Here is a 23,792-nt window from a genome sequence, read left to right on the forward strand (position 1 = left end):
TATGTCTCTCCTGGAAGATCAAATCAGGGAAATCCTGGAGTCGATTTTATGCATCGACTTAGAGAAAACTGGAACTAATTCTGTGAATCAGGGAAGAAAAGAGGAAGGAAACAACAGCTACATTTACTGTGTCTGGCACTACTTTGTGGTATTATCTCATTTAACCCACAGAGCTAGCCTTGGCGGGAGCTATCAACACCTGCAGAAATGGAAGTTCAAGACTGATGAGGGTCTGAACCTGCCCAAGGTCAGGCAGTGGGTCAGTGCCAGGGCCAGGTCATCGGTGCTGTGAACCCGCAGACCATACTGCGTCTCTCTGGGGCCTGAGAAATCCAGATTTCCTGCTCAGCAGTTGGAAGCTGCAGGGCCCAACAGGAAGGCCCTGGAGGCTGGCAAGACAGGATCATCTGATGGCTTTGAATCCAGCAGGATGGCTGGGTGAGAGAAGCCGGGTTATGACCCATGGCCCAAAGACGACTTCCAGTCCAAGGCCGGTTCCTGCGCGTCCCTGGGGGTGCCTGTGTGTCCTTAGTAACGGCATTATTATTCTCCTCTCTCTGTTGTCTGTTCTGATTAATCTAATTTGCACATGTGAACGAGAAGCTGCTCTGATCCATTTAATATGTTGGGAGCACATCCCAGCTTACTTGCATGGTGGGTCTGGCCAACAGAGGTAACTCCTGTTCCCTGCCTCCCTTCCCTCCCACCCCGCCCTCCCACCAGGCAAATTCTTGCTGAGCAAGCAAATGGTGATCCGTGCTGTTGCTTTTAAGTCTTAAAACCCATTAGGAGTGTATTAGCAGACATGCTGAGAGCTCATTTGAGTAATAAAAATCTTTTCTTGTGCAGCTAATAAAGCAGAAGATGGAAGAGAGAAAGAGAGAGACTTGGACCGGGAGAGAGGGAGGCTGTCTTCCAGCCACGGTTAAGTAGGAGCGCTGAGATCTGTCTGCACAATTCCTGAAACTGGACTCCTTCACTTTGCTGATGTTGCTGGTGATGGGACAAAAATGGAGCGAAAACCTTTTCTAGCCGCCTCCATCAGCTGACTGCAGTCTGAGAAGGCAGGAAGGGCATCTTGTTTGCCTTTCAGGTGCAGCCCCGAGACCCCCAGTGGTGGCCTTTGCAGAGTGACCAGTTGTGGCTTCGGGCTCAGAGGGCAGTCATCATGACCAGGGGTCCCTCTGTCTGCACAGCTGCTTCTATCACACCTGGCCGCCTGGACCGCAGCCTGCAGGATTTGAAGACTCACAGCCTGACGCCTCTCAGACCCCGTTCTCTGCTTCTCCCTCTGCCAGCCTCAGTGAGCCCAGGTGTAAGAGCTCAGTGCTGTATCTGGCACACAAAGGAGGAGCTACCTAATCAGAGTCCAGTACAAAATGAAAATTCCGGGCCCTGTTCAAACATAAATAAGAATTTCAAGAGGTCAACAGCACAGCACTAAACCAAGCTTGGGTCCTTCCAATTGGGTACAGAGCCCTGTGCAATGGACAGGTCAAATGTCTATGAAGCCAGGCCTGAGTATATGTTAGATCCTCAGTGATTTGTCATTTGCGGGTGAATGCCCCCAAAGAGTAGATCCCCAGTTTAGGAAATTCCAAAAATCTAGGTCGCATAAACAGCTCAGACTCCCAGAGTATGCTATTCAGGAGGACATTGAAGAAGAGGTTTGGAAAGGCCCTCCCCAGGCATGTCCTAGCCTCCCTGATGCCTTCCTCTGCTTAGAGCTGGCCCCAGATGCTCCAGTTTCCCCTAATGGCCCATTAAGGCCCCATAAGCCAAGACTTATCTAAGTCCTTTTGTGTGAATCCAGGAGAAAAGCTGCACCAAAATCCTCTTACAGTTAATCCCTCTGAGAACAGGGGCTAAGTTTACAAGAATGTAGAGCCAGAGAAGGCAAATTTGAGAGGATGGGCGGTGGGAAGGGTCTTTGCTGGGATGAACAGAGACATAGGTTTGTGGCGGCTGGACAGCTCTGAAACACGGTCCTATCCCACATCTACTAGTGACTAGGTTCTTTACCTTGGGCAAATCCCTTACCCTCTCTGAGGCTTTCCCCAGTTCTTCACAATGTGGGTGAGGGCAACTGGACAAATATCCAAAGATAGTCATCACAGCATGGCTTATATTCAAAAAGAGGAGGAAGAAGAAAAAGAAACAGAAATGACCTTCACTGAGAATTTTAGTTCATTAAATGTTGCTCACTGGTACCGCGGGATTCTATGCAACAATGATGCCCTGAAAGACTTCTTTTTTAAAAATGTCAAGTGAGGGCATTTACACTTGCCTTTCTCTTAAAATCCACTGATGAAAAACACAAAAAGCAGCAACAAGTAAAAGCCACATCCTCGGTGAAACAAGGAAGTGATCCCAACCACAAGCCACTCATCACATTCACCAAACATTGGAGAATTTGGACCTAAACAAGGAAGGATGCTGAGGGCATCCTCAGACCTTCAGCAAAACGCAGTTCTCCCTAAAACAAAGTATCTCAGCACCTGAAAGTCTTCCATGAACTTGTGATGAGACCGACAAGCTGCCGGAATGTGGGCCAGCCATGGGAGAACTGGCAGAAGGGCAGATACCCAGTCGGCACTGGAAATAGGAAAGGAGGCAGGGAGGCTGAAGGATGAGCCACACTGCCTTTCACTTGAATGGTCTATGGCCCTGCCTCTGTCCTAGGGAGGTTGCAAAGTAAGGCAGTGGATGAGGGAGGCATCCATCCCAAACCACCACACAGAGAAGCTTTTTGACTCTGGGTAAACAGAAAAACTGAATTTACTGAGATGATATCTGAACTACAAAACCTGACTTGCAATGCAGGACTGCTTGCTCATGATCCCTCGTTGTCCACGCCCCAGAATTCTGCATGCTATTCATCAGCAAATATGTGGTCCGATTCAAAAAACCAGAAACAATTAGTAGGGAACTAGCCAGAGAAGTACAGGTTGAATTCACAAAATAAACGAACAAAATAAGAAAGTAAGAAATTAATGAATTAAAAGGCTATGGAAAAATAGATCTCAAAGAATTATCAAAGGAAACAATATGAGTTCAGAAAAGCATGGTTCTCTAGTCTCAAAGAAATTCTAGATTAAAAAAAAAAAGGAAATTCAAAGAAGGGTTTCAAGGATCTAAAAGGGAAATTATAAGATAAACAAAAGACAGGAAAGGTGAGCCTGCAGAGCAGGAGGAAGAAAAAGACAGAAAGATCACATTAAAGCAACTGAAGAAGGGGGTGGGGGAGGGGTGCATGAGGCATGTCCAAAAACCCAAATCAGGCATGTGGCGGGCAGGTTCGTGAAAATTAAATAAACAAATGGAAAAGATCAAATATAGAAACATGATTATGGAGAAGATCATAGGTATGGAATATTAACAAAAGAGATCCAACATATCCATAGAGAAAAATATACAAAGATATAATCAGTGAAAAGATACTGAAATCGAGAAAGCTGAATCTGAAGATCAAAAGGCACATGATGTTTCTAAAACTTTTATGTACAGTAATCACCTCCAGGACATGCCGGTGAATTTACTAAATTTCAAGGAAAAAGTATGAATCATATGGGCACCCAAGCTGAAAAACTAAGCTAACCAACAGAAAAATAAGTCTGCTTAGCCTTAGATCAATCCGATTGAGCTCTGATGAGAATTAAGAATCATATACCCAGTGGAACTGCCACTTAAGTATTTAGACAACAGGCAGACACTCTTGAGCATGTGGGAATTCAGAGAACGCAACATCCATGAGCCCTTCCTGCAAAAAGTATTTGAGATTGCACTTCAGCAAACCAAGAGATCAATCAAAATACAGAACTCTGGAATATAAAACACGTGGTAAGAAGACTGGTGGCGAGTGTTAAATCCTTTTATAAATATGGGCCAAGATAACACAACTGTGAAAATGACTGCACAGAAAGAATATAAATGTTATAGACCTTGCTGGGCAAAAAGATGACACATTTTTTTTTAACCAGGAAAAAGAGGCTGAGGAAATGAAAAGAAACATAAATGCACTGACTTCCTCATCTTTTGAGGAGGGAGGTTAATAAATATTACACAAAGAAGGAGGAGGAGAAGGGGAATGAGGAGGAAGAGGAGGCGGAAAACTCCAACTTCCCAACGTGTTCTTTAATCTTTGCCCTTAGCTTCCCAGGGATGTTTTAGGAACTGATGTCTATTTATCTCAAGTTTCACCAATTCCTTCCATTTCTGTTTAACTTGTTTTTTCCATCTGTTAAATTCAAGTCAAATTTTCAAAAAGTAAAAATGAAACAGAGAGCATGCAGCAGCCCCATTTTTTTTTTCCTAAAATTCATTCTGTCCAGCAGCCTCATTAGCTTGTTATCTCCCTAGGTAGCCAGATGTCTAGAAGTGATGGTCTCAAAGTGTTAACGATGGTTTACTTTTGCATTCATGGAATTCTGTGCAATTACAAAACGCTTTGTATTTATAACTTTACCGCATCTCCTTAATGTTTATAATAGACGTGAATCATTTAAGGAGAATAAAATCACGATCCCTTTTTACATGCTGATGTGGTGGGTCTATACAAGGCCCCATCTAACAGTAGTGGCGGGCACCAGCTCTGAAGTCAGGCCCTCTGAGTTCAACACTTCCCCAGTCTACTAAAACCTCTCAGTGCCTCAGTTTCCTCACCCATAAAATAGGGATGACAACACCTATGTTAGGAGAACAGTTTGGAGGAGTTTAAGTAAAACAATACTCATAAAGTGCCAGTCAACGTAAGTGCTAAATAAATCTTATACTCAGAGTGGCCATTAAGCCTCACTACATAAGAAGAAGTGACTTGTATGTTTTCTTCTATTATCTACATAAATGTAAAATGTCCCCATATTCTCTGGGGGAAAGTGGCTGATTGCTGTCTTTAGGTCTTCAACTGTTGTTAGGCAACTGTTATTAAACAAATAATTAGCAAAAGACCTACTCTCATGCATGGGGACTTTGTGGCCGCTCAGAATTATATGAGTGCTGCCACATAAATGTGTTCTGGCTACCTCTGTTAACTGAAAATATCAAATTAAAAGACATTTGTGTAAGTAGTTCTAAAATAGTATATGCCGCTAGATGGCAATGAGTAGAGGGCCACAGTTCTATAACATGGTTCCTGGGGCTCCTGGGTGGCTCAGTCGTTAAGCGTCTGCCTTCGGCTCAGGTCATGATCCCAGGGTCCTGGGATTGAGCACCGCATCAGGCTCCCTGCTCGGCGGGAAGCCTGCTTCTCCCTCTCCCACTCCCCCTGCTTGTGTTCCCTCTCTCGCTGTGTCTCTCTCTGTCAAATAAATAAAATACTTAAAAAAACAAAAACATGGTCCCTGATGGAGCACTGAGCCAGGGGAGGCAGCTGAAGGCACCTGTGACTGGGGAGGGGGAGTGGTCAGGGTGGTCCAGCCTCCCCCAACCAACAGAAACAGATTCGCAGAAACATCACTTCTGGGTCTCTGCCCTGAGCCAGTAAAGGTAGGGAAGTTGGGGCCAAGGCCTAAGGGAGCTCCAAGGGGACCAGGCCCCACTCCCCTCTCCAGCTCCCATTCCCTCCAACCCCTGCCCTCCCCGCAACAGGTGCATTCCCCGTGTCCCAGGTACTTAGAGACTGGAGGAGAATTATCCTAAAAGCTGCACTGAGATCTGTGGGAATTACATCTCCTCCTTCCCCTTTAGGTCTTAACTGAGGAATTGGATTTAATCTCTGAGAACAAGTGCTCTTGTTTCCTAGTGGGAAAACAGAAGCTTTTGATTGCCATGAGATAAGATCCCTCTGTGGTAACACAGTTTTGTGCCTTTCTGTCATTGCTTTTTACAAGGTGACTAATAAATAATCCCCATTACACAAACACAGCCTGCATCCATCATGTCCAGACTGCAGGCGCTGAGGGATGATCCCTAATGGGTAATAATAATAGCTACTATTTATTGATTGGGCGCCGGGTGCCAGGCACTGGGCTAAGCATCCCCATGCATTATCTTCAGAGAAGATGTGGTCTCTCCTCTGCTTTTTCCTTCCTTGTCGGCACAGCTTAGGCTGCCCTAAGCCTCCCCAACTCTTTTGCTCCTTCTCTGTGGACATTCATGTCCCTGTGTGGGGAACATGTGCAGAGGCAGCCCCCCTCTGGGAGGGATACCATGCATGGACCAAGCACTGGAGCAGTGCCATATTCTGTCCCTCCCTCTCCTTGTCCTCTGCGCATATCCCACCCAGCCCACCCCTGTTCCCATTCCCTGACTCCAGTTCACCGTCCCACACTGCTCCTGGAGGAATGTTTTCTAAAGTCCAAGTAACAGATGAAGACAAGTGAGCAGCCTGGGCTTCCAGAGTGCCTGGAAGAAAGTGTTCTGAGGCTTATGCCTCAGCCCTGCGTTTGTGATTGCTGGTTTATGGGCCTCTCTGTCTTATTTGGCTGTGAGCTCCCAGAGGGCACCAAAGGACCTGGTCCTGTTCGTCTTCATTTCTGTCCTAATATCAGCACGCTGCCAGACAGGATGACTAACTGAGTGTGCCACGGTACATTCTTGGGGCCTGACACGGGACATTTATGCTCTCTGCCTCCTCCTCTGCCATGGGCCCCCAGTCATGTCCAGGGTGGAGGCATGACCATTTCCAGATGGAGCAGGGTACTGCCCCAGGTTTGAGAGAGTAGAAGCCCCCAAGAGATAAGAAAGGACTGCGAGGAGAAGGCTGAGCATCCGCGAGGGAGCCGACTGGCCATAGATTGCCGTAAGCATGGACACTCCGAACATTCGCCGAGCTCATTGCTTCCAGAAGGTCTGCATCTAGTCCGGAAAGAGGCAGGTCCCGTGCACAAACAGAGCATTCTGGACTATGGGTGGAGCCCAAAAGAAGGCTCTAGAATCTGAGCCTAGAAATACATCCAAGATGATATGCAGGGGACTGGCCTGCCTCTGCCTGAAATGCATTCTTTCTCTCTTCCTCTCTTTTCAGGACTCATATGCCCCTGCGCGTCATTACCCCGTCAGGCCTGACCTCGGCCTCCTGGAAGTGTCCCACTCTGGGGCAAACACGCAGAGACACTTACTAGGTCCTCAGTGAGTGAGGGGCAGGCCAGGACAGTGTCCGTGGAACAACATGCTCCTGAGAAACAGGAGTTCTGCTGTAATCCTTACAGTGGCAGGGATACAAGCAACCCCTCAGGACTGGTCTCCGCTGATCGTCCCGCCACCTTTTTTAACCTGTCAAATTGGTGAGCCATTGTTTAAAAATGTTAATATTCAGTGTTGGGGAGGGCGTGAGCAAATGTGTATACAGTGCTGGCAAGAAGATAAATCTTTCTGGAAAGCAATTTGAAACCACCTACCAAAAGTCTTTGAAATAGGCCATGCCCTTATGGATTTATTCTAAGGAAATAATCAGATGCATCCAATGATTTATGTATAGGGATTTTTCATTGCAACATTATTCATAGGGAAAAAGGGGAAAGAATTCCAATTTTAAACACAGGAGATTAGTTAAATAATTATAGCAATATAAATATATAAGATTTCAATTTTACACACACATTTACAAACCTATGCCTGGAAGGATAAACACCAGTATATTAACTGTGGTGATATCTAAAGGGTCGGATCACGGTTAATTTTAATTTTCTTCATTGTGCTTCTGTGCACTTCGCCCATCTTCTCCCGTGAACAGCTAATACTTTTATAATCTATAAAAGCAAGACGTGGTCTTTAAAAAAAAAAAAAAAAAGATGCGCATCTCCAAATCTGGCTGTCAAGCTGCAGTTTGAGTATAAATTGTTTGACTCTTTGAAAAAGCGTAGAGATCTCACTTAAACCAACAAATGATCATGCTTTATAAAGCACGTACAACCGAATCAGGGTTCTGAAATGTGCCGCCCATTCCCTGCACTCATCCGTCAGTGGCTCTGACTCCAAGTGGGCACAGGTGAGAAGTAGAAACCACAGCTGTGCTCAGGCCCTCCACGTCACCACCCACCTCCCCCCACATTCTCCCGTCTAACCTTCCCAAGCACCACATGGAGAAATCATGGCAGGTATCAGCACTGACCCCATTTTTATAAAGGAGGGAAGGCAGGTCCTGAAAGGTGAAATGTTCCACTCCAACCTGTCGCTCTAGGGAAGAGCCAGGCAGAGACTTTCATCCGGATGTCCTGCCTCCAGCTCCCACGGTCTCTCAACTGTGCAGGGCTGCCTCTTGTCATCGGCAGCACTGTGGATAGGCAGAGGTTCCCGTGAGTCAACAGGGAGTCATGACCACTGCTAGGCATCGGTGCCGGGAAAATGACCTAGATTAAGGCAGTGGGCTTTTGTCCATCTCTAGTAGGTCTCTAGTGGTCTGCTACAGGGCTCTATCATTGTCCTGTCCTGTCCAATAGGAGAACTAAGCAGAACAACAGGTTTAGGTTCACAGAATATTTCTCAACTACACAGGACTTTGTCATCCCTTTCCTTTCCAGAAAGTACCTTCTCGGTTTGTAAACCCCTCGTCTCTCTTATAGTAAAAACAAAGCCAAACAAACCCAGAAGCTCACTTGGCCCCACATCTCCCCCTATCACTCAAACATCTCTAAAGAGGTGTCTAGCACTCAACTCATGCCTCAGCTCCCTGCGCTGGGGGTGAGGGAGAGCTCCGTGGCTAAATCCCCCGGGGCAGAATCCAGGAGACAGGGCACAGTCTTGCTCTTCCTGGATGCTCAGCTGCCTTTACCACTGCTGTTTCTTCTTCTCCTGGAGGCCCCGACCCCTTGCAATCTGGGCACCTTACTTGGAGCTCTGCCTCTGTGAAAGCCCCTCCCTCTGCCTGTCCCGGGTGTCTCCCAGGGCACCCTGCTCTGGGACTGCCTGTCCCTGGGTGACTCAGTCCCGCTCCTCCCCAGCTCGACAGGCCACACAGTGCCCAGATTAAACGCTGTTTCGGGGTGTGTCTGTGAAGGTGTTTCTGGGTGGGTTTGGCATTGGAATCCGTGAGTTCTGTAGAGTGCCCTTCCCAGTGTAGGCGGACATCCTCCAACCTGTTGATGTCCTGAATAGAACAAAAGCACAGAAGAAGGAGGAATGGCCCCTTTTTTCCTGCCTCCCTGCTTGAGCTGGGACATCTCCTCTTGTCTTCTCCTGCCCTCGGACTGGGATGTACACCATCAAATCCCCTGGTTCTCAGGCCTTCAGACTCATGCTGAATCACACTGCTGGCTTTCCTGGGCCCCCAGCCCGCAGGTGACAGAGGGTGGGACTCCCTAGCCCCCATAATCCTGTGAGCCAATGCCAATTCCCCATTTTTTATATCTTACATATATCGAATATATATGTACATATCTTATATATGTATCTCAACTTATATGTACATATATGTATATATAAGATATTTTGTATTTATATATTTATATATGTATACATTATTTTATTTTTACATATACAATATATACAAATATATATTTGTGTATATATAAAATATTTTCTATTTATACATTTTTTTATTTTATATCTTATATATACATATAAAAATAGGAGTTTATAGCATATACATATAAACTATATATATATACAAGTTATATATACATAAACTATATATATAAGTAAACTATATATATATATGTTTATATATATAGCATAAATATACATATATAAACTCTTAAATCCATTGGGAGTGTTTTTCCTAAACCTGCTTGACCTCCTGGATATTCCTTTTCTTTCATTGCCTTTTCCCATCCCCCCGAGTTGAATCCAGTACCAAGTCCTGCTGATTTCACCCCTGAGTGAGCCATCCCCGGCCTCCCCTCTCCATCCCCATCCCCGCTGCCATTATCCGAGTTCAGGCCTCACATCTTATACCTGGACCTACACCCTGTTTTCCCAGGAGGGCCCCCCCCTCCCTGGTTTGAACCTTTGCAATCTACCCTCTCCTCAGCAGTCACAGTGACCTTTCTAGACGCCTGATCATGCCACTCCCTTGCTTCTGAGAGCCCTTCCATGGCTCTCCACTGACCACAGGCAACACTCAGATCCCTGACATGCATACAGGCCTCTGACTCTAGACCCTGCCTGTTTTTACGGTGTCACCAAACCCCCTTCCTTACCTTCTGATTGTTATTCATTAATTTTAATACTGATCCACCTGGAGCTCTTCACTCTCACCATGCTGGCCTTGGCCTCCAAGCCTTGGCTCAGGCTGCCCCTCCTGCTGGAAGGCCTTCCTCTCCATGTCTTCGCTCCCTTGGCTCAGTGGACCACTCCCTTTAAGGCTCAGTCATGGTGGCACCACCTCCAGGAAGCAGAGCCCAGGCAGGGAGTTCTGGTCCCTTCCACCCCACATATTGGATTGCCATGATGACATGTACCATCAAGCGAGCATTCACAGTGAGCTCAGAAGTATCCCTGCATTCCCTAGTTTATCCTCAGTGTAATTCTGGAAGGTGGTTCTATCATTATCCCATGTTATCCATGAAGTAAGCGAGACATAGAGGTTCAGTGATGTCCCCAAGGTCAAAAAGGCCACACCAACCCTCTCGATGATTTGCTTGTGGTCTCCCTCTGCCTTGGAAAGGCCTGGTATCACCTTCTCACCCTCCAGCAAACTGCTTTCTCTAGGAGACCTTGTCTAACCCACTCACCTCGAGTCTGGCTCAGACACCCACCCTCTGCACACCCATGGCCCCGTCAACCTCCTCACAGTCCCCGTCACTGTGCTGGGACTGCAGGCTTGCCCCCTGCCAGGCTCGGAGCTCCAAGGAGGGCCCAGGCAAAGGCTTCTAGATTACCAAAGGGCCCCCACTGCCTTGCACTATGCCAATAATTCCTGCTCAAAGTACTCCATGCTTTGCTTCTTTTCCCACTGGAGGCCGAGCCCTGGTCTAATAACTCTGTCTAATAACTTCTAGATGGAAAGGTGGCTGGAGGCGGACTGAGGGCAAAACTGTCAAAAGCCCAGAAATCTGCCTGTTAAACTGGGCAACAGAAATCCTGACTTTCACTGGCTCTGGAGCGATGTTTTCAAATGCTTCTCTCCAGATGGAAAGTCAAAACAGAGAGTCTTGTGAGCATCTTCTCATGAGAGCCCAACCATTCTCCACTTTGCTTCTCCGGGCCTCTCCATCAGTTTTGTTTATTTTTCATTTCCAATAGTGAGGGAAATGTCTATAAACATTTTTTAAATGACTAAGTAAGTTGAATGAAAAGTTATGATCTGGATGTCAGGGGACCTGAGTGTTAGAACAAGGTCAGCTACTGACAGCAAGACTATGAACAGACTACCTTGCCTGGCTAGGGTCAGATTCCTCATCTGAAAAACTGGGGCTGTAGGTGGAATGGCTCAGAGTTTTCTTCGAGATGGGAAACACTCTATCAGGGCCTACGTCACCTGGTGTTGTGGCCTCTGATTCTGCCTCCTATTCATCTCACCCTCACGGACCCCCTCCAGCCACCCCTGACTCCTTGTCGTTCCCTGAACCTGTCGGGCCCACCTCAGGGCCTTTGCACTTGCTATTCCTGCTGTCTGGAACACTCTTCCCCCAAACAGACTCCTGGCTCACCCCTTCACCTTTTTCAGGTCTTCACACAAATGGCACCCCCTCAAGGAGGCCTCCCTGACTACCCAATATAAAATTGTAACCTCCCTACCCTGGACCTGTCCTATCCCATGTGTCTGCCTTTCAGTTTGCTTTGAACTCATCAACATCTACATACTGTATATTTTACTCATTTAGTTTGTCTATTATCTATTCTGTATGCTAGAATGCAAGCTCCAGAGGACATTGGTTTTGTCCCCTGCTACAAGCCCAGGATTTCAAATTGCGCTGGCACATAGTAGGTGCTCAATAATATTTGTCGCATGAATGAATGATTCTCCACCAGAAGCACACAGTCCCATAAACGAAGCCAGTGAAATTGTTGCTGAATCCCAGATAGCTCTTTCCTTTTTATAGCTGTCGGGGCTTGAGAGCCAAGGTGACACACCTGCCTCGCCCTGAGCTAGTCGGTGTGTCTCCATCACCAGGATCAGCCCTTGCTTTCCGGGGGCCCCACCCAAGGCTTCACTTTTGGGAACCCATGATTAGCCCGTAGAAAGAAGCCCAACACCATGGCCAAGCCACAGTCTTGCTAATTGTCCTCCGCGTGCGAACCCCAGCAAGCTGGCTGAGTGCTCACGGCCCTCTCCAAAGGACAGCTACGGGGACCGCGCGCAGACCTGCATTCCAGAAAGCGCTACTTTGAAAGCAGCCGCCGCAGGTTTCAAGTATTATCACTCACTGCCATGCCCGTTATGGATTTCTCAATCCATCGCCCCCCAGGCAGTGGGTGCCCGCCAGGCAGAGACGAGCTCCGCTCCCCACGCTGCAGGCAATCCTTAGCCGCGCTGCCGCCAGCCGCCCCGCACCCCGCACCCACCCGAACGCATGCGCATGCACGACCTGCCTCGCTGTTTGGTTCGGAGGGTGTCTGCTTGTGTCGTGTTTCTCTCCGGAGCTCAGGGTGGGACCCGCCAACTCTGCCACCCTCCTGACACCCTGCATCCCTCCACTCGAACAGCACTTCCCGAGTTCCTGTGGGCGCTGGGCACCTGCTTCAGGAAGACAGGAAAGGGAGCCGGAAGTCCTGGCACAGGGCTACAGCTCACTCTACTCTGGCCACACTGGCTCAACTCTCTTGTTCAAATGTGCCAGGCAAACTCTCGCTTCAGGGGCTCTGGGATGCTGGTGACTCAGAGCCTGGGGATTCTCCACGAGGTGGTGTTATGGAACCCCAAATTCCATCCAAGGAGCTCTCCTCCTTGGGCTTAAGCAAGCGACCACCGAGCCCACACCCTCAAGCAGTCGCATCACAGATTGGGGTTTCTTATCCATCTCCGCAACTAGATCATGGTTGTCCAAGGTCAAGGACCGGAACTTACCCATCTGTGTTTTCCCGGGCCCTGTTCAGAGTAGGTATTCAAGGCATGTTTATGGATGAATGGACAGATCGATGGATTGATGGAGATATGGATGGATGGATGAACAAAAACCTAGGTTTTCATAAGTTTTACAGTGTTTGGGGCATTTTCTCCTATCTGTGCTTGACTGAACAGCGAGAAACCAAGGAATATGCTCTGTGTTCCAAGAAGAATCCCCAGAAGCCAACCAGCCCATGTGCCGCCTCCAAGCAGGGCCATACTGTTCTCCAAAACAGCTGAGTGCGCAGCCCCAGAGAGAGAACATTCTCCCTGGTTTGTGAATGGTGGAGCTGCCAGAACCACAGACTTCCAGACATATTTTCCCAAGTAAGGATGGAATCTTCCCCCATCTCAGCCTCCATTCAAGATGGACATGGAAGAAGAGCCCCACGTGGCCCCAGAGCAAGAAAGGGTCTGCAGGAGGATGCACACTCAGCCCGGCTGGGCATGGCTTCAATGAATGATTCTCAATGAGCCTGTTGTCATTCCAGTGTGCTCAGGCACCAACTCCATTTTACAGCTAAGAAAACTGAGGCTCAGAAATATCACAGCATGTTCTCCAGATAACACACAGTGCACAGCAGATCAATCCAAGAACAATTTGGTTCCAAAGTGCAAGCTCATCCCACTGCTTCCTGCTTTCCCCCCCACCTCTAAAAGGGGGTAGGAGACTAGGGAGGCATGAGGGGGCAATGTGGGCACTGGATCTAGGCTTCCCTGTGCCTGAGGAAAGATAAAGTTCCAGGTGACACACCTTTCTCCGGGTTCTCTGCAGCTTCCTGGGTCACAAAGGGCCACTGTGGTTCCAAGGATGCTGCTGGAACATGGGTCAGGTAGAGGGTTGCGATGGGGGGTGGGGGATGGGCTACGTGCCTGTATCGCTGCCGTCTCAGTTTTAATGGGGCTTGATTGGCAGGGTCTGGGCCAGGACTAGGGATTACAAAATGCTTTGGATCAAAGTCAATCGAATTAATGGATGGGGATCGCTGATTAAAGTAGTGAGTTCCAGAATCACAGAGCCATTGAATTAGCAACTCGTAGATTCACCACGAATTATAGAAGGCATCTAGGGACACTCCCGATCCAGTTCAGCACATCTTCTCACACCAAAGAAATCCTCAGCAGGAAAAGAATGTGTGTGCATGTACCCAGGGTCCTAGGGGACAAGCTAGTGTGGCTGGCCACCAGCAGGACATGGCTCTAAGTATCCTGCCCTGTCTTTGAAAAAATGCCCATCTGCATTTGACTTGCCTCTCTGTCCCTCTCCCTCTGTGTATATGTGTATGTAGAGATACATAGAGATATAAATAATAATATAAGATATAAGCCTTAATACTGCTACCCCCAATAAAACCAGAAGATACGACATGTTTAGCCTATAGATATGGGCACTCAAAACACACCATGTATCTCACCTGGGGTGGTAGAGTATTTCACTGATTTCTTTTTTCACATTTAACATTTAAACAGCTCAGGAATTAGGAGGAGTTTTACAATCAAGAGTGTGTCAGAGCTTAATTGGTAGTGTTTTTTCTCTCTTAGTGGTGCATAAAATAATGGCGCGTTACAATCGATGGAATGTGAAATTGGTGAGATCCAGGGACATACACCAATTTGAGAAGTATGCTAATGGCATCTCTGGTTGACCTGATTGATCAAACCTTTGCTTGTGCACCTCAGAGATGGGGAGCTCACTACCTTGAAAATTAAAGCTATGCAAAATTTCTTCTTGCCGCTTGGCTAAAATTCACCTATCTCTAACATCAATGCAATGGACATTGTCCTGCTCTCTGGAACAATTCAGAATAAACATTCATTTGTCTTCAATGAAACAAATCCTCAAGTCACCCCCAAGTCCTCTCTTTAATCATTACTTCTCTCATTCATTCTTCCCAAACATTTACTCAGTGCTGGGTCTTATGCTGGAGATACAGTCCATGACCCTCAAAAACACCTTTTTACTGATCATTGCTTCATTGTGTGGGTTTCCTTCCTCTGGACGGCACCCACTTCCCAAGATCGGAGTCTATACTTCTATTAATAGAGCCATGTGACCTTTGGCTCATGTTCTATTTACAGCCAACTGAAACCTCTTTGTAGTTTTCACTAAGTCAGGACTTCATTGCTGTTGATTTTATTTTATTTTTCTATTTAAATTAATTAATTAGATATAGTGTATCATTAGTTTCAGAGGTAGAGGCCAGTGATTCATCAGTTGCATATAACACCCAGTGCTCATTACATCACGTGCCCTCCTTAATGCCCATCACCCAGTTACCCCATCCCCCATCCACCTCCCCTCCAGCAGCCCTCAGTTTGTTTCCTATGGTTAAGAGTCTCTTATGGTTTGTCTCCTTCTCTGATTTCATCTTATTTTATTTTTCCCTCCCTTCCCACTGTTGGTTTTAGTTCACTCTTTGATTTTGGATCTTCTCCTGTTTGCTCTTTATCACACAATCAACACTGGAGCAGCTATTAAGAGGAAGTTAAAAAATCACCCACAGTCTCACTGCCCTCCCATAGCAATTGCTTCCTTTTTAGATTTTCATCCAGTCCCTGTCCATAGAAGACCTACTTTACATGCTTGTAATAAATATGGGGAAATAACTTTGCATTCTGCTTTTTCCACTGAAAATAATCTCATAAACATCTTTCTATATTACTAAATAATGCTATTATAATTTTAAATGGCTGCATAAATCCATTAGGTAGATATACCATGATTTTCCTAGTCATTCCCCCATTGTTGGACATTTTTACAGTTTCCAATTTTTCATCATTATAAATAACACTGAAATCAACACTTTCACACATATAACTTTCTTCTTCCGGTGAATTATTTCTGTAGGGTATGTTCCCAGGAGAGGAGTTACTGGGTCAAACGACATGAGCATTTTACGACTCTTGATACGTGTTGTCAAATTGGATTCCCAAAGGACTAATTTACATAGCCACCAGCAACCTGTGAGTGTGCTCATTTCTCTGCATCTACACCAGCACTCTCTTTCCTCCTAAGGCTCTTCGAGCTAATTTACTAGGGCTAGAGTGCCATCTCATCGGTTTAATTGACATTACTTCGATGACTAGCAAGACGAAATAGCTTTCCTGTATATTTACTTGCTGACTCTATTTCCTCTGGTGTGAACTCCAGATTTCTTACCACCTTGGATAGGCTTGTTATGTAACAGAAAGAATAATCCTTTCCCACCATACTTGGCATAATATGATTCAATAGTCAACTGTTTCTTTTCCATTGGAGATGGTTTTTGTTATACAGAACTTTTACATTTGAATATAGTCAGATGAGTACATTGTTTCCTTTTGCCAGGTCCTTTAAAGCACAAAGCTTGGCACTGCTCTCTCCTATAGCAACATATTTTATTTTGATCCAAGGGTCCCAGCTGCATGGAATTATTTTATTCTTTTTTGCCAGCTGACAATCAAAATGCCTGGGTCTGAACCCTCATTCTACCTCTTATTAGCTTTGTGACCTCAAGCACATTACTTAACTTCTCTGTGCTTCATCAGTAAAATAGGGATAATAATCGTGCCTACCTCATAGGAGCATCATGAGGATTAAATGTGAAAATGTAAGGTACTTTGAAGAGGACTTGGCACCTGGCCAGAGCAGATGCCACATGAGGCGTCCTTACAGTCATCATTGTCCTATGTATTTGCTCTTCCTCCCTGCTCTGAATCCTCTGCAAAATTTCCAAGTGTGATCTCTAGGGCTTCAGCACTTAAAACTGGAGACCCCAGTACTTGGACATTCATATATTCATCTGGACTCTTCAGGTGAGCTTGTTCCATCAGTTACAGTCACATTATGAATGCCTGCAGACGGGAATATCATCAATATTTTTGTTTAAGCCATTGGGAGAGCCAAGTTTTTTCACGGGTAGGTCATTTCTTCTGTTCCAGCAGCTTAGATACCCTTCCATAGGGAATGTGGGCAGTGTGGTATGAGCCCCGGGGCCATGTGTCCCCTTGTCCTGGCACCCTCCCCAGCACTGATGAAGGTTCAGGCACCTTCTGTGCTGGGCAGTGGTCCCCATCTGCAATGGCCCCTTGCCTCCAATCCGCCCCCTGCCCTCCTCACCATCCCCAAAGTACAAATCTCACCGTGTCACTTCCCTGCTTAGCACCTCTTGGTGATGGCCTTTCTCTGCAAATAAAGCCCAGACTCCTTCCCGTGGCCTCCCAGGCCCTGCAGGAGCTGGCCCTTGACCCTCATTGAACTCAGTTCCTGCTACTCCTGCTTCTCATATTCTATACTTCTGCCCTGCAAGATTTCTTGCAGGTGCTCAAATACATGTGCTCTTTCTTTCTTCTGACTTTTGATTTCTTTCATTCATTCATTCATTCATTCAGCAAATATTTACTGAGTGCCTAACGCATCAAGACCTGTTGTTCTTGGAGCTGAGGACTCAGCAGAGAACAACAATAATAGTGCAAAAAACACAAAGACCCTGGCCCCCCAAAACTCACATTCTAGTAGGGGAGACAGATAATAAGCAAATAAACAAAAAATCGTTATCATCCATGAAAGGGTGAGAGGGAGAAATGGGGGTGCGGGTGCTATATAGGATGTCATATAGGATGACATTATTATATAGGATGGTCAAGGAAGGCCTCTCTGATGAGGGGGCATTTGAGTCGAGACAAGTGAGAAGGCTATGGGACCTCCAGGGCTGAGCAGAGCAGGTCAAGGGAACAGAATGTGTGGAGGCCCTGAGGCTGAAACGTGCTTGGCTTGCCATTTCTCTGCCCCCTTCCACTTCACAAGACCACTCCTGGTCATGTAATTCATTACCAAATGCAATCTGCATTATTCCTAAATAATTCCTAAATTCCTGGAATGCATTATGGAAAAAAGCCCCAGGAATATGGATAAAGGTCTTCAGGAAAGAGTAGGAAATGAAGAGCTGGAAGTAAAGGTTGAAAAGCAGGAGAGCAAAGCCGTCACCCATAAGACAGGGTCTCTGGCAGCAACGGCGTCCTCGGAAGGGTCAAGACTGGAGACTGCAGGCTCTGGGAAACATCCCAGCGCCCTGTGTGGACCCACCTGACTCTCCACCACCCCTCCTTTCTGTGGGGTCAGGAGAGCTGGAGAGATGGGTTTGGAGGACCGACTGGGACTTATGTGGGGAGGCAGCACAGAGTGGAGAAGGGTGCAGGACCCTTAGGTGCTGTATAACCTCGGACAAGCCATCTAACCTCTCTGGGCCTGGACTTCCTTCTCCGTGAAATGGGGATTTTAAGGAAGGTCTTGCCCTCGAGGTGGTGATGTCCAGTGTCTGCTAAGCTTCCGCCGCATGGCTGGGCATGTCAAAGGTGCTCAACAAATGCTGATTCCTTGGTTTTCTTGCTCTTGGAGCCCCTGGGCATGGCCGCTGTGGCTCGTGTGAGGACGTGGGACTCTGAAGTAACTATCGTGCATCGGGATGGGAAGGGGGAAGGTAGAGATGTAGTCCATCCACCCGCAAACCTCCAAATCCGAGTCTCCCACCTAACATGGTGTTTTTCCCTCCTGCTGTTAAAATGAATGGTCAGGCACATATAGGAGGGAGGGTCAAGACTGGGGCATCGTGCTGCCTCCCGCGAAAAAGGCGTTTATCAACTGAAGACCTGTGCTAATAGGTGTTAAATAGAGTTCAATGCAGAAAATTGAGAAGTAATGAGACTCAAAGCCATGAGAATAAATTAAGAGGTGATCACATGGCCGAGAGAGCCACCACCTGAATGCTGAAAAGGGCGAGCTCAGACCATCTGAGAGCCCTGGGTCAGAGAAGAGGTCAAAAGGACAAGCCCCTTGCAAATGAGGCTGGGGGTGGTCAAAAGCAATTAAGGAATTACCATATTTCATTGGTTCAAGGGCACCCGTTTTTCCATATTTTAATATCTTTGAAACTGGGCTGTGTCTTATAATCAATAGCATGTCATACTTTAATTGGCAACCTGTCTTTCTTTCTCTGCGGTACATCAGATCGAGCTATATCATAACAGACGGCATCTCACATTCAATCGAATACAGTCCCGGGAACCTTGAGCAAATCTCTCTCTCCTTGTCGGGGTCTTTTACATTGGGCAAGGTGACCGCTTGTCCACTCCCCCTTATTAAATCGTTGTTTACTGAGAATCCATCACGTGTCAGATCCTGGGCTAGGCACACAGCTGTCAACAGTGATCACGACAGTCCCCATGTCTTCTTGTTGGGCATGTTAGGAACTCCCGACACGGGTGGTCTCATTTGCTCCCAGTGAGAAGTGCACGGAGGAGGGATTCTCACAGTCCTTTGAAAGGGGAGGTCAAATTCCCACAACAGCTGCTAGCCGGCTGAGCTGGGAATCGATTCTCCCTCCAGACCTGATCTTATGATCTCGGTGCTCTCCTGCATGTCCCAGCCATCCAGAAACATACGCGGGTGGGGAGAAGGCAAAGGAGGAAGAGGGAAGGTATGAACGATGCACAGGATGGGAGGAGAAAGACCCGGAGCTGAGAGGCAGCATTTGCACCATGGGCAGCCTGTGGATTTGGGTTAAGCAGAGTCTGGAAGGAAAACAAGAGGAAGAGCAGAGCAGTGGGTGGAGGAGTCTGAGGAATGAGGGCGAGACAGAGACTGGACAAAGATGTGGCCAGAGGAGGAGGAAGGGGGTGGAGGTGGGGCTGATGTCCCGGGCTTTCATGGCCGGGTCAGGAGTTTGTTCTCCATCCAGGAAGCAACCAGAGGGTTTAAGTGAAAGCTGCCCAAGATCTTTGCATCCAAGCATCTAATGATTCTCTGAATCTTTTGTTGGACAAAGAGTCACTCTTTGTGAACTCCTAAAAGGAAGCCTCTGAAGCAAGTCCCCCATGTGCAGTTGCTCAGGTTGAGTACTGCAAAAGGGTACCCGGACAGGGGGGTGATGAGAACTAAAACCCAGCCTATCCTCCACCCCCTAAACCATATGCTCACAGGGCTGTGTCCCCTCAGGGTGGCCACTCGTGCTAATTTGCACAAAAGCCTTATACGGACTAGCAGGGATCCAGATTAGCAGAGGCAGGCACTAGCTACCACTGTGGTGTTCCCCGTGTGCGAAGCCTGGGACTAAGGTATGGTGATGACAGAAGAAACAAAAACATAGGTGGCATTCCTTACTCTTAGAGACCCACAAGGCTTGACCAAAGGCTTTGTTGGGAAATATTTTTTTTTTTTTTTTTTACTCCCACCAAACACACCAGGCCATATTATAATAGCTTCCTTTTGCTGAGTGTCAACTGTGTGCCAAATGTCATGCTAGGTACTTTCCAGACCTTTTAACTAATGCTCCCACTCCTCTGGAAAGGAAGAGTGGGTTATCCCATTTTCCACAGGAGGGAGCTGAGAGGTTTGGTGCCTTGCCCGAGGTCACACCGTGGGGACAGGGCAGTGCTCAAATCGATCTCCAGAGATCCAACCAGGCAGGAGAGCAATTTTCCCCATGCGGGAGAGGAGCTGGTATTTATTGAATAGAGACTCTGTGCCAGGCATTTTGCATGCATTAACTCTTTTAGTCCTCATTATAATCCCTTGAGGTGGGCATTACAGTTTCTCTTTTGCAAAAAAATCAGCTCAGGGAGGTTGGGAGGCTTGCCTAAGTTCTCACAGCTAGCCAGGGTTTGAACCCACTTCTTTGTGAGCCCTCTTCCTCTGCTCTGACTCCTTCCATGAGTCTTAGGTGTCAGAGCTCCTCAAAGGTGGGGCCTCTTCTTATTCACTCACATTCCTCGAAGGCTACCTTGAGACGTGGCACAGAGTAGGTGCGCAGTAAATATTTGTTGAATGAAGGAGGAATGAATGAGGGCAGGGAAGTAAAGTGGATGTGCACCTTACTGGCAGGTAACACAGCCGCCTGAAAATGCTCCTTCGCCTTCACCGCCCTGTCTTCCAGCATGCTGACGTGAAGAGGGTCAGGGCGCTAGAGTCTGGTATGATATCATCGTCAAATTATGTTAATACTCTTCCCCCAAAGGGGGGAAATATCACTGTGCATGATGAACTGTTTGTGGGATTATTGAGGACGTGATATGAAATTCATCCTGATTTCCCACTTATTGAGAAGTGCTGCACAATTTGTCTCAAATGTCACATCTCTATGTATTAATTTGCTACTCCACGGTACTGATTAAAAGGAACGTTCTCCAACTCCCAAGGCAGAGCCATCGGAAATGGAGCAGGTTCACTCAGGAAGCATACACCATCCCTCCTGGGCAGAGGAAATGGACATTCATCGCCTCCCACCCTAGAAGAGGCCTCGCCAGCCCTGCTGTTCTGGACCAGAGTGGCCTGAATGGTGCAAATTGCATATTCAGTGCATATGTGTATATATATATATATATATATATATATATATATATATATATATGTGTGTGTGTGTGTGTGTGTGTATATATATATATATATATATATATAGTCAAATAGCTTCCATTAGTCCACTTTTGAAATGTCTGCATAATGTCCCAGAATTGGGGAGCCCTTTCAGAGTGAGGAAATTGTCTGAGAGGTAGAGACTAAGAGTTGGGAATCAGCGGGCCTAATGACAGGAAGGGATAAAATCAGGAGGAGTCCATTTCTGGACCCCAGTTTCCCTGTGTGCAGAGTGTCATGGTCACCTCCCACCCTGCTCCCACCTCCAAAAGCCACAAAAGCACACTCTGTCCTGAAGCTTGCTTCAAACCTGCCTTTCCTGGTCCAGCGCCCGCAGGGAGCTCCATCTTTGTTCTTCTGTCCCCTACACGTGTGTCTGACCCCCCCCAAGGACGCTGCTGACCTTCCCCCATAGCAGAAGGTCACCATGGCATTTTTTCAGAAGTGACGGTATAGTGAGTGTGTCTTCTTCCTCCCCTGCCAGGTGGATGAGGGCAGAGGGGGTGGCTAGGAAGGTGGGGCTTGGCTGAAAAATCAGCAACTGCACACAGTAGGCACTCAAGAAATATTGGCTCAGTGAAGGAAAGAGTCTCTACCACCAACTTCATGTGCGATGTCGGCCCCTCTGGGCTCAGCTTTTCAGGTGGACTAGTGGTTCATGGGTGGGCTTCAGGGCACCTGAATTAGATGAAAGGAAATATGGAAAAGTGGTGTGTGCATGTATGTGCATGTGTACATGTGTATGTGTGTGTGCACGTGTGTGCACATGCAAGTGTGAGCATGCGTGCGTGTGTGTGCATGCGCATGCATGTATGTACACACATGAGCATGTGTGTGTCTTCAAAGACAGTCACAGCTTTCAAGTCCAGAACTCTAACCTCCAACCATCTCGGGCCTGCTGGACATGTTACTAGCACTTTTAGCTCTAGAGCCAATGTCTCTGATGTAAAGAGCAGAGGCCACGGAAAGGCTAAGTTCCCAGCCGTGACCTGGGCAGCTCCAGGTCACCAGGCGGCAGGGCCCAAAGCCTCATCCCTGTCCAGTGGACTCCTTGAATGGCAGTGCTGGGGTTCACGGTTATGGACAACACTCTGCTCCTTCCCCACAGAGGCCATGGTCCGTTTGTAGACCAGACACACCATGAACAACTGGTTTGAGGGTCTGGGGCAAACTCAGAAGCCAGGGGACTGGGGTGGAGCTGGGACTGTGACCTCTGGCAATGGCATCATCTTTTCTCCCATCTCCTGAGATAATCTCTGGCGAGTTAGGCTAGCATGAGGGGAACTTCATGAATCCACGGACATTTATGGAGCAGGGATATTGGCCAGGGCCCTGGGCACATCGTGTGACTTGTGTGTTCTCTTCCTTAGTCTTCACAACTCTGTGAAGCATATTCTTACCCTGATTTCACAGATGGGGAGGTCAGAGCTCAGAGAACCCAAATTCCTTGCCCAAGTTTGCACAGCAAGTAAATGGCAGATATGGGCTTTGATTCCAGGCACGTATGAACTCAGGACCTGGAGTCTTAATCATTGTATGATGCCACCTCTCTCCTTAACAGTTACCAGGGAATTGGCAAGAATAAGGGTTCTTCATCCTTCTAGATTCCGTGGAGATACTAAGTGAAAAAGAACAGGCCTGATTTTTAAGGCAGCCTACAATATTTTGATAGTGGGATTCCAAGATGACAGTCAGAGTCGGCTAAGCAGAAATACCTGTTGTCAGATCTGGATGATGAAAATAGATCTGATTGACTGAGACCCCGCACTCAGGGATGGGTTCTCCTTCACGGAAGTATCAGACGGACGACTCTGGATTAATGGTCCAAAAACGCAAAGGTGCAACCAGGATTGGGCATTTAAAACCTGCAGAGACTCTCATCTAATTGACTTTTCTGGTCTGCTTATAATAACTCCTGTTTACATGCTGATGAGTCTGGAATAGACAGAAACAATCCCATAGTCTTTGAGATCGTGTGTGGAGAAGGCGAGAAGCCTGGCGGCTAGGCTGGGAGAAATAATGCCCAAAGACAACATCAGGGAGAGTCACACTGGGGACAAATTGAGAAGTAAGGGACTTCCACACACTCAAAGAGGGAAAAGACAGGAAAGAGCATTGGAGGGCCAGAGATAGAAATAGCCACTGAAACCAAAACAAACATAGCTGAATTCCAATGGGATTTTAAAAAGTAAAATGTAAAAATAAAACTCCAAAAGAATAAGATGAACATTTAAATGAATATTTATCTGATCATGGCATGGAAAAGACCTTTCCAAACATGACACCAAAGGTAGATCACAAAAGTAAATTTCTTAATTTAAAATCGGTGGCATAAAAATTAAAACTCCCACACATCAAAAGGAAACCCATAACTTTAATATCCTTAATATGCAAACCCACTTACAAAAAAAGAGATAAGAAAAAATACTAACACCTCAAAAGAAAAATGTGCGGGGGGGAGGGCAGGCAATTTACAAAATG

The 23,792-nt window shown here is 46.9% G+C and overlaps 1 protein-coding gene across 1 annotated transcript in view; it reads right to left on the reverse strand.

The window, feature by feature from the left end:
• Positions 1 to 23,792, reverse strand: part of CSMD2 (CUB and Sushi multiple domains 2) — a 594,848-nt gene that overhangs the window by 457,142 nt on the left and 113,914 nt on the right. The gene's annotated exons all lie outside the window — the stretch shown is intronic.

Source organism: Zalophus californianus, chromosome 4, assembly GCF_009762305.2.
Source record: "Zalophus californianus isolate mZalCal1 chromosome 4, mZalCal1.pri.v2, whole genome shotgun sequence".
In the NCBI taxonomy this organism is placed as follows: Eukaryota; Metazoa; Chordata; class Mammalia; order Carnivora; family Otariidae; genus Zalophus; species Zalophus californianus.